This window comes from Eptatretus burgeri, chromosome 9, assembly GCF_056783735.1.
Source record: "Eptatretus burgeri isolate ZD-2024b chromosome 9, Ebu_testis_v1, whole genome shotgun sequence".
NCBI classification, from domain to species: domain Eukaryota; kingdom Metazoa; phylum Chordata; class Myxini; order Myxiniformes; family Myxinidae; genus Eptatretus; species Eptatretus burgeri.
In genome coordinates this window covers 58,941,391-58,951,388 of record NC_140969.1, presented here as the reverse complement: position 1 = coordinate 58,951,388, position 9,998 = coordinate 58,941,391, and the positions used below count along the sequence as shown (strand labels likewise).

General features: G+C 34.5%; 1 long non-coding RNA gene across 1 annotated transcript; it reads right to left on the bottom strand.

Annotated features, from left to right (window-relative positions):
- Window positions 1-6,100: 6,100 nt before the first annotated feature.
- LOC147020175 (uncharacterized) lies at window positions 6,101-8,847 on the bottom strand. The gene is made up of 3 exons (XR_015061677.1): window positions 8,428-8,847; window positions 8,137-8,330; window positions 6,101-8,039 (listed from the first exon to the last, which is right to left on the bottom strand). It is a non-coding gene; the product is annotated as an uncharacterized LOC147020175 (long non-coding RNA).
- Between the last annotated feature and the right edge of the window lie 1,151 nt (window positions 8,848-9,998).

Below are 9,998 nucleotides of genomic sequence, written 5' to 3'. Positions count from 1 at the left end.
TAAATCTCAATATAAAGACATTTTATCTCATATTAAATAAGATGAGAAGCACAATCCTGAGTTTTAATTTCACAACAAGCGACCACACATCTTCATTCCCATACCCACTACAACTTGACACAACAAAAGAATATGAGGCATCTTTATTGTCCATGGAGACTTATAATACCTTATTTAATATAACCGAGAAAAATGACAAGTTTAGTTATAATCCGGGAAGTGGATACAAAACGATAACAGTCTCACCCGGAGCATACGAGATTTCTCAAATATCTTCCGAAATTGCTCGTCTTATGAAAGAACAGGGTGATGAACCAAAAAATATTGTTATAAACATTCAAAAACATACTTCAAAATCAACGATTAAAGTTAAAAATAACTACAAGGTTGATTTCACAATTGATAATTCATTTAGAGAGTTATTAGGTTTCTCCTCAAAAAAGATTGAAACTAATGGGACGTTTTACAGTGATAATGTCATTCAAATATCCTCAGGAATAAATTCGGTGTTAATTCACTGTGATTTGATTGATGGTGCTTATAATGATGGATTAAAAACAAATACAATATTTTCATTCAGCGCATACTCAACCCCAATTGGTTATAAATTCAATATGGAGCCTAAAAATTTGGTTTATCTACCTGTGTCAGGAAAAACCATACACAGAGTAAATTTTAGGATAACCGACCAAGATAATCGTGTGATCTCTTTTAATGGAGAAGTTATATCCATCAGAATTCACCTACGTGAAGTTTTTCAATAAATAAATACGATGGTTATTGTGAGGAAGCACGAGTTGGGAAAATATAAAATAATTACAGGGGATGGGATGTTCCTTTCCCCGTACTACAAGGGTGAAGGTATGTATCTTGGTAGAGGATACTATAAACCTAAGAGACAAAGGGGTGTCGGACATCAATTTAGAGGAGATGGGATAATTGATACTCTCATGGGTATTGGTTCAACTATTCTTAAACATAAAGACCTAATTGGTTCAACTGCTTCTGCTGTGGGAAATGTAGCAGGTGCTGTAAAGAGTATAAAAGATGCTCAGAAAGAATCTCATAAATTACAAGCAATAAAAGAAATTAAGAAAGGTAAAACTCAGTTGTCACCCCAAGAACGACAGAAAATAATTCAAATACTTGGATCAGGGTTTCAAAAGTTTTAACATCTTTTTTCCTAAATAAATACAAGTATGGAAGCAATTGATAGTATCTATGATTTGGATGATACTATTATTATCTCAAACTCCACTAAAAAAGAAGATTACTTCAAGGTAAATGCAATAACTGGAACAGACTGGAATACAAATGGTACAAAAAGTTTTGAAATAAATAATCAACAAACCTATTTGAATCTCTCCGAAAGTTTCTTGTTGTGTAAATTTAAATTCACTAAGGCTGGGAATGACACAAACGCTACACTTGTAAATGATTTCTTCTGGAAAATGTTTGATAGTGTGCGATTGTATATTGGAACACAAGAAGTTGAAGCGGTTGATTATGTCTCTGCTGTATCTGAAATGATGAAATTTACACTCTATACATTCAGTGATAGAATGGGAAAGGGGTCTGTCGAAGGTTTTATTCCTGATATGTCAACGGGAACAAACACAGACCCTGGATATATTCAAAGGAAAGGAATGTATAATGATGATACAAAAGCAGAAAATAGTTTTACTGTGGCAGTTCCTCTTAAAGGTATATTTGGATTTTGTGATTATGATAAAGTTCTGTATGGTCTTAAAATTAGATTTCAACTACAAAGGAATGATAATGAAAATAGATTGTTTTTTGGTGTTGGTAATGCTTTTGGTGATCAGAATAAATTTGTAATTGAGGAGATGAGTTGGTATATCAGTGAATATACTCCTAATCTTAAAACAGAAGAGATGTTGAATCGAAGACTTAACTCAAAAACCACTCAGTGTATCATACCTCAAAAGAAGATGTCAACACGTTAAACTCAATCAAACTACTTACACGTGGAATTTGGGTGTTCTGGAAGGAAAGCCACGATATCTGTGGATGATTTTTAAAAAGCCAGATGGTGATACTGCGACTGATAAGAATAATGCATTGAGTGATAATGCTAAGGTGAAACAACTTCGCGTTTCTCTAGATGGAACATTTTATCCACGAGATAGATTGGAAATTAATTGGGAAAAATGATTTTGCTGAAGCATACAAGTCTTACCAAAAGGTGTGTGAAAGTAATGGAAATAAAGAACCTATTTTAGATATGACAGCATTTAAAAGTTTGTATACAATCTATACGTTTGACCTGAGCGCTCAAAAAGAAACTATAAAGTCTAATCGAGTGGATACTTCCCTATACATTGAAAGAGGAGAGAGTGAAGAAGTTGATACATATTGTTTGCTTTTGGAAGAAACAGAATTGCAGATTAATACAGATAATGGTGTGATGATTAGTCTCACATAATTTTTTGTTAAATAAATGAGTGGCAAAGTACCAACTGGGGTATATGTTAATCAAATCAATCTTCATAAACTATCATCTTGTGTTCAAAATCAAAAGCCTTGTACGATTAACGTTAATACAATTCAGAGAAAAGGAGCAGTAAGAATTGATGTTTTGCTCACAAGAGAACAGGTTAAAATCTTGAATGACACTGGCTCACTTAAAATTAAAATGACAAAACCAATGTTGAAAAAATATTCAATAAGAGAGACGAGTGGAGGATTTCTCCCATTTCTAATTCCTTTATTTGCTGGTTTAAGTGCGGTTGGAGCATTGACGGGTGGTATTTCAACAGCGGTCAAAACTGCCAACGAAAGGAAGGCTCAACTCCAGGCTCAAAAAGAATTGGAAAGACATAACAAAGAGTTGGAGAAACAAATTAGTGGAAGTGGTGTAATTGTAGATTTTGCTGAAAAACTTGAAGGTCTGCCTGATAAAGCGAGATTGTTAGTTGGAGATATGCTTTCTTCTATAGCACAAGCAGGTGTAAAATTAACGAAAAGAGGTAATGGATTATATCTTTCTAATAAATAAATGAGCATTGATGAGTGGTTGAAAGAATTTGGAAAGAATACAACATCAAATTTACAACTTGCCAAATATTGTAAGAAATTAAAAATTCATAATGTGGTTATTTGTATGAGAGATGAATTAACAAATGTGTCGAAACATACAAAGAATATTATTATGAACTTAGAAGATAATGATGGGAACGGTTCTCATTGGGTTTGTATTTTTAATAGTCAAGACAAATATTATTTTGATAGTTTTGGTCTTCCACCACCTGTTGAAGTCATAAAATTCTTACAGAATGGTGTTTATCAAACATTTCAAGTCCAAGAATTAAATTCCAAGTGTTGTGGTCAATTATGTCTATATGTGTTATTTCAACTCAACAAAAATAAAAAATTTTATGATATTATTTTTAATCTAATATAAATGACTTATGTTGGTAAAGATGGTTCTATCTTTGGTGTCTCTCAAGAACTGGATATTGATTTATCAAATTATTATACAAAGGCACAGGCTGAACGACATAAATATAATATAAACAAAAATATTAACATGAAAAATGCTTATAAATTAAAAAATTATCCAAGCCCGACTGACGCGAATGACTTGGTGAGATTAAGCGATTTATCACAATATATATACTTAAATAAAACGGCTGTGTATTCTAAAGATACAGAAGTGTTGATATTATCTCCAGGTCATACAGAATTCACAGTTCGAATTAAAATAAATTTTTATAAAGAAGGGCGTATCGTTTGTATGAGAATAGAACAATGGGGGTATGATATGAATGATTTAGGGTATAATTAGTCATTTAAAATTAACCTCGAAGACCTGGAACAATTAAATCAGTCTCGTAAGGAAGAATATTATCCACTTGGTATCGAGAATGAGTTTTGTGGAGCCACGATTAGTAAACAACAAATAAAAGAATTTAATAAGGGTAAATATAATAATGGTTTTGCCCTTGTTTATCTCATGAAAACAGAAAAAACAGGATTATATATAATAAGTAAGGAAATACAAAATGATTTAACTATGGGAAGATGGGGAGGTGTTTCGTGCCATAATATTATTCTAACATATATTTCTAATACATAAATGACAGCAAGAAGGCTTCAAGAAAATTATCATTTCTGTGTCCAAGCATACCTTCAAGAAAAGGGTATTCGGTATTTTAATAAATATGTTCTACAACATAAGAATGAGGTATTTTCAATAAAAGATTGGCATTATGCTGATGTTGATAAACCGACAACTTTAGATTTAATTAGAATGTTAAATAATGAAAAAATTATAAGGTTAAGAAAAGGTAAGGCTCTTTTAGAAATTCAAAATAAATTTTATTGGTTTCCTGTTGTAAAAAAAATTATTTTGGATACAGGAATAACAAGAAATCCTGATGAATATATGTATAATATTCTATGGGGTGTAAACGATTCAAGTATAGTAAGGGATGAGGAAGGAGTTGAAGAAGAGAGGGAAGAGGAGGAAAAGGAGGAGGAGAGAGAGAAGGAGGAAAGAGAGAATAGAGAGAGGGAGGAAAGAGAGAATAGAGAGAGGGAGGAAAGAGAGAGAATGAATAAATATCAAAATATGGAAACCAGTGAGATTCAAAAAAGAATAGAGGTATTAAAGAAATTAACTTATCTCACCAGGGAGGAATACAAAGAATTAACAAGTCTATTTGCAATACTTTCAACAAAACTATTAGCATCGTCAAGCTATTCATTTTAATTCAAGTTTTTTCTTAAATAAATGGAGGAGAGAGTGAAGGCATTTCTAAGGATTCTTTATGTTTTAAAAATTAAGATTCAAATGTGCATGTTGGAAACTAAAAAGGTTTTTGCACTCTGCAGAAATTTTTCTCATAAATAAATGAGTTATTGTCTCAAATGTAAAAAGAAAACTAATACTAAAAATATTTCATATATTAAAAGTAAAAATAACAGGGTTATACAAAAAGGTATATGTTCGGTGTGTGGTTCAAAAAAAAATCAATTTATCTCCAAACACAAACTCGGAGGAGATATACAAAAGTTTTTATCAGGAAGTAAATTTACAACTACTGGAATACCAGGGGAATTACATCTTCCAGGGTATTCTTTCTGTGGTCCAGGCACAAACTTGGATAAAAGATTAGATGAGGCAGACAATCCTAAATCCTGGAGTAAACCAATCAATAGAGTTGATGAAGTGTGCATGAGACACGATATTGATTATGGGAATACCACAACGTTGGAAGAAAAGCATGAAGCCGATAGAGAAATGTTGTATAATTTGTCTCTGATACAAAATCCAACCTTGAGAGAAAAAGTTGATAGGTTCATCGTGAAGAAGATGATTAGTGCTAAATTGAAACTTGGACTTGGAAATTCAAAAAACTTATAGGCTCTAATGATGCCATTAAGACTGAAGAGCAATTAGCTGATGAATTACATAAACCAATATTCACAAAGTTTCAGAGAAGGAAAGTTTATTCCAAGGAAGTTGATTATATCTGGTCTGCTGATTTGATTGAACTCAATAATGATAAGGGGTACAAGTATGCTTTAACCGTTATTGATTTGAGGAGTAGATATGCGTGGGTTGTCCCTTTAAAAACAAAACAGGTAATACTCTTATGTTAGCTTTTCAACAGATATTTAATAAAAGTAAGAGAAAACCTAAAAAATTGTGGACTGATGAGGGTAGAGAGTTTTATAACAAGACATTTATGAATTTTCTAAAAAATAACAGTATTACATTATACAGTACCTTTAATGAAGGGAAGGCAGTTGTTGTTGAACGTTTTAATCGTACCTTAAAAGAGAGACTATATAAAAAATTCACACAACTCGGTTCACAACAATGGTTATCTTTTATTCAGGATATTGTGGATAAGTATAATGACACGATTCACACGTCAACGAATATGAAGCCATCAGAAACATTTACAAAATTAAAATATGAAAAAGAGATTAATGTCAGAAAACCTAAGTTCAAAGTTGGTGATATCGTAAGAATATATAGGTGGAAATCTCATTTTGAAAAGGGTTTTACTGAACGATGGACGAAAGAACTTTTTAAAATTGTTGATGTAATAGATACAGTTCCTTGGACTTATAAAATATATGATTTGGAAGGGGAAGAGATTTTAGGTTCATTTTATTCACAGGAATTACAAAAGACAAAACTAAGCAGATAATACACCTTTGTGGACACTCGAGGGCCAAGTCCGAGGTGTATAACAGTATATAATGTGTGTCAAGGGGGACGTTCTTAGATCTGTGAACCCCAAACACAGAATCCTCAACTGAATAGTCAAGGCTTAACTTTTGTTTGTGTGTGTGTGTGTGCAATGGGAGCAATAGGTTGGCGCTTCACTCCCTCCTACTATACACCGTTGTGGACACTCGAGGGCCAAGTCCGAGGTGTATAACAGTATATAATGTGTGTCAAGGGGGACGTTCTTAGATCTGTGAACCCCAAACACAGAATCCTCAACTGAATAGTCAAGGCTTAACTTTGTTTGTTGGTGTGTATGTGTGTGTGTCCCAACCCTCACATTCAAAATCTCAACCCCAACCCTCACATTCAAAATCTCAACCCCAACTCAATCCTCACCCAACACAATGTCTTTTTCAAAATGAGATTTCCACCTATATATATATATTTTTACGTTTTTTTTTTCTTCTTCCAATTCTGTCTTTTAAGGCTTTCAGGTTTGATGACGTAAAAAGGGGGAGTAAGCCTGCACTTTCTTCCCAGAACGAACAATGTATATTTTTTGTTTTTTTCTCTTCTTCCAATTCTGTCTTTTAAGGCTTTCAGGTTTGATGACGTAGAAAGGGGGAGTAAGCCTGCACTTTCTTCCCAGAACGAACAATGTATATTTTTTGTTTTTTTCTCTTCTTCCAATTCTGTCTTTTAAGGCTTTCAGGTTTGATGACGTAGAAAGGGGGAGTAAGCCTGCACTTTCTTCCCAGAACGAACAATGTATATTTTTTGTTTTTTTTCTCTTCTTCCAATTCTGTCTTTTAAGGCTTTCAGGTTTGATGATGTAGAAAGGGGGAGTAAGCCTGCACTTTCTTCCCAGAACGAACAATGTATATTTTTTTCTCTTCTTCCAATTCTGTCTTTTAAGGCTTTCAGGTTTGATGACGTAAAAAGGGGGAGTAAGCCTACACTTTCTTCCCAGAACTTTCTTGATCTTGCTCCCATCAAGCACCATCCGACAAAGAACTACATCGATAGGTTTAGATCCCAAAGAGTGATAGCAACTCCAAAAGTCTCCAAAATATAAATAAATAAAATAATAATAATAATAAATAAATAAATAAATAAATAAAAGCCCCCAAAAAAGTTTCAAGTGTCCAACATAAACCCAACTTTCCAAGTCTTCAAGGTATAACCACATTCCCGTTGAGTTTCCAAGATATGTATCACATTGTGAGTTATCAATCCAGAACCCACATTTCAAGTATTCAAAGTAAAACCAACTTACAAAGTCTCTTAAGGATAACTCATTTACTGATTTTTTCAAAATTTGTGAGTCTCCAAGGTAGGACCCATATTTAGAACCATCTTGGCAGAACCCTTTTCCTGAGTCTCCAAGGTAGTTATTTAAACCATCAAGGCAGAACTCATTTACTGATTTTTTCAAAATTTGTGAGTCTCCAAGGTAGGCCCCATATTTAGAACCATCTTGGCAGAACCCTTTTCCTGAGTCTCCAAGGTAGTTATTTAAACCATCAAGGCAGAACTCATTTCTTGATTTTTTCAAAATTTGTGAGTCTCCAAGGTAAAACTTGTATTCTGGCTCATCAAGGTATAACTTGTTCAGTGGGTATTGTCTTGATAACTCACAATGAGTACTATTGCTGTAAAACTCTTTTTCAGGATTTTGCTGGTCTCCAAGGTATAACTCTTTGGTTGGGTCATCAAGGACGAACTCGTTCTGTGGGTCTTGGTCGCTCATAAGGTCTTCAACCAAGCCAACAATTTCGCCCCAAGTTGTAGCAAAAGCAGTATTTTCATTTCGTATTTCAGACACAATTTCCTGTGAGAGAAAATAATAATGTATTAATTAAGTTATTTAATTATTAAATGAGTATGCTTCAATCAAAGTTTGAAAATAGGAAAATAAAAAATCTTACCTCAATAGATAAGAGGTTTGAATCCAGTTCATCAACTTGAAGGTTTAGTTCCATACAAGACAGAGAGTTCCAAGGAACACCAAAGTCATCCCACTCAAGGTCTTGGTCGCTCATAAGGTCTTCAACCAAGCCAACAATTTCCCCCAAGTTGTAGCAAAAGCAGTATTTTCATTTCGTATTTCAGACACAATTTCCTGTGAGAGAAAATAATAATGTATTAATTAAGTTATTTAATTATTAAATGAGTATGCTTCAATCAAAGTTTGAAAATAGGAAAATAAAAAATCTTACCTCAATAGATAAGAGGTTTGAATCCAGTTCATCAACTTGAAGGTTTAGTTCCATAGAAGACAGAGAGTTCGAGACAAGCACACAAAACACCATTGCCAGCAAAAACAAATGTTTAAAATGGAGCCTGGGTTTGAAGCTTTTATAGAGAAAGACTGGTGGGTGTGGTTTCCTTTGGAAATTCCCTGGGCAAGCCTAGGCAAGCCTTCATTAGGAAATTTTTCAAAACCATAACATCCTGTAATTTTCTAGTGATTTCTTTGTGAGTCAGAGATGAACTGGAAATGATGTAAGAGTGGGCGGGGCTTAGCAAAAGTAGGCGGAGCTTAGGAAAAGTGGGCGTGGCTTAGAAAAATACCTTATGAAAAGTGGGCGGAGCTTAGCAAAAGTGGGCGGGGCTTAGGAAAAGTGGGCGTGGCTTAGAAAAAATACCTCATGAAAAGTGGGCGGAGCTTAGCAAAAGTGGGCGGGGCTTAGGAAAAGTGGGCGTGGCTTAGAAAAATACCTTACGAAAAGTGGGCGGAGCTTAGCAAAAGTGGGCGGGGCTTAGCAAAAGTGGGCGGGGCTTAAAGAAAAGTGGGCGGGGCTTATTGAATACCTTGTGGAGAGTGGGCGGGGCTTAACAAAAGTGGGCGGGGCTTAAAGAAAAGTGGGCGGGGCTTAACAAAAAATAACCTGTGGCTCAGGAGGTGGTCAAACAAGAGCATTAAGAGAAGTTTATCATTTCGTAATGGCACAAATGGGGTATCTTAAAAAATATAAAGATTCAAATGTTTTGTTTGTCAATATTTTAGATGGGGATTATTGTGCAAAGAAAATTAAACTATTGAAGGAATTTGAGAATGAACAAATCTTTATAGGTTCAATGAGTGAGCTGTTCAACCCCCAGGTGTTCAATTCAATGAGGTTCAACCTCCAGGTTAAAAGGGGAGACAAATAAATATACCTTGGGATAAAAAGGGGATTTATTTTTAGGGAAAAAAAATATAAATCGCTGAAAATCCCCCATTCATTTACATGGGGAAAAGTGAGCCAGAATCAGTATTCTTACCCTACTATGGTCTATCAGTGTGACAGTAAGACAGATTTGTAGTACAATTAAACTTGATTCCTGACAAATGAAGGCCCACATAACAAAATACATAAAAATAAAGATGTTTTTGGTTTCTGCGTGAGGAAGCAGGTTTTCCTATCAGATTTTTTGTATTTTGTTCAATCCATTTTCCCTTCTATCCTGACAAGTGCCCCAGTCCCTGCTGATGAGAACCATCCCCATAACATGATGCTGCCACCACCATGCTTCACAGTAGGGATGGTGTTCTTTGGATGATGTGCTGAGTTTTGGTTTGCGCCAAACGTAACGTTTTGCATAATGCCCAAAAAATCCCATTTTGTTTTCCTCAGACCACAAAACTTTTCTCCACATGGCTTCAGAATCTCCAGAGTGCTTTTTTGTATATCGCAAATGGGACTCAAGGTAGGCTTTTTTTAGTAATGGCTTCCTTCCTGCCACCCTACCACACAGGCCAGACTTGTGGAGTGCTTGGGATATTGTTGTCACATGCACACAGTGA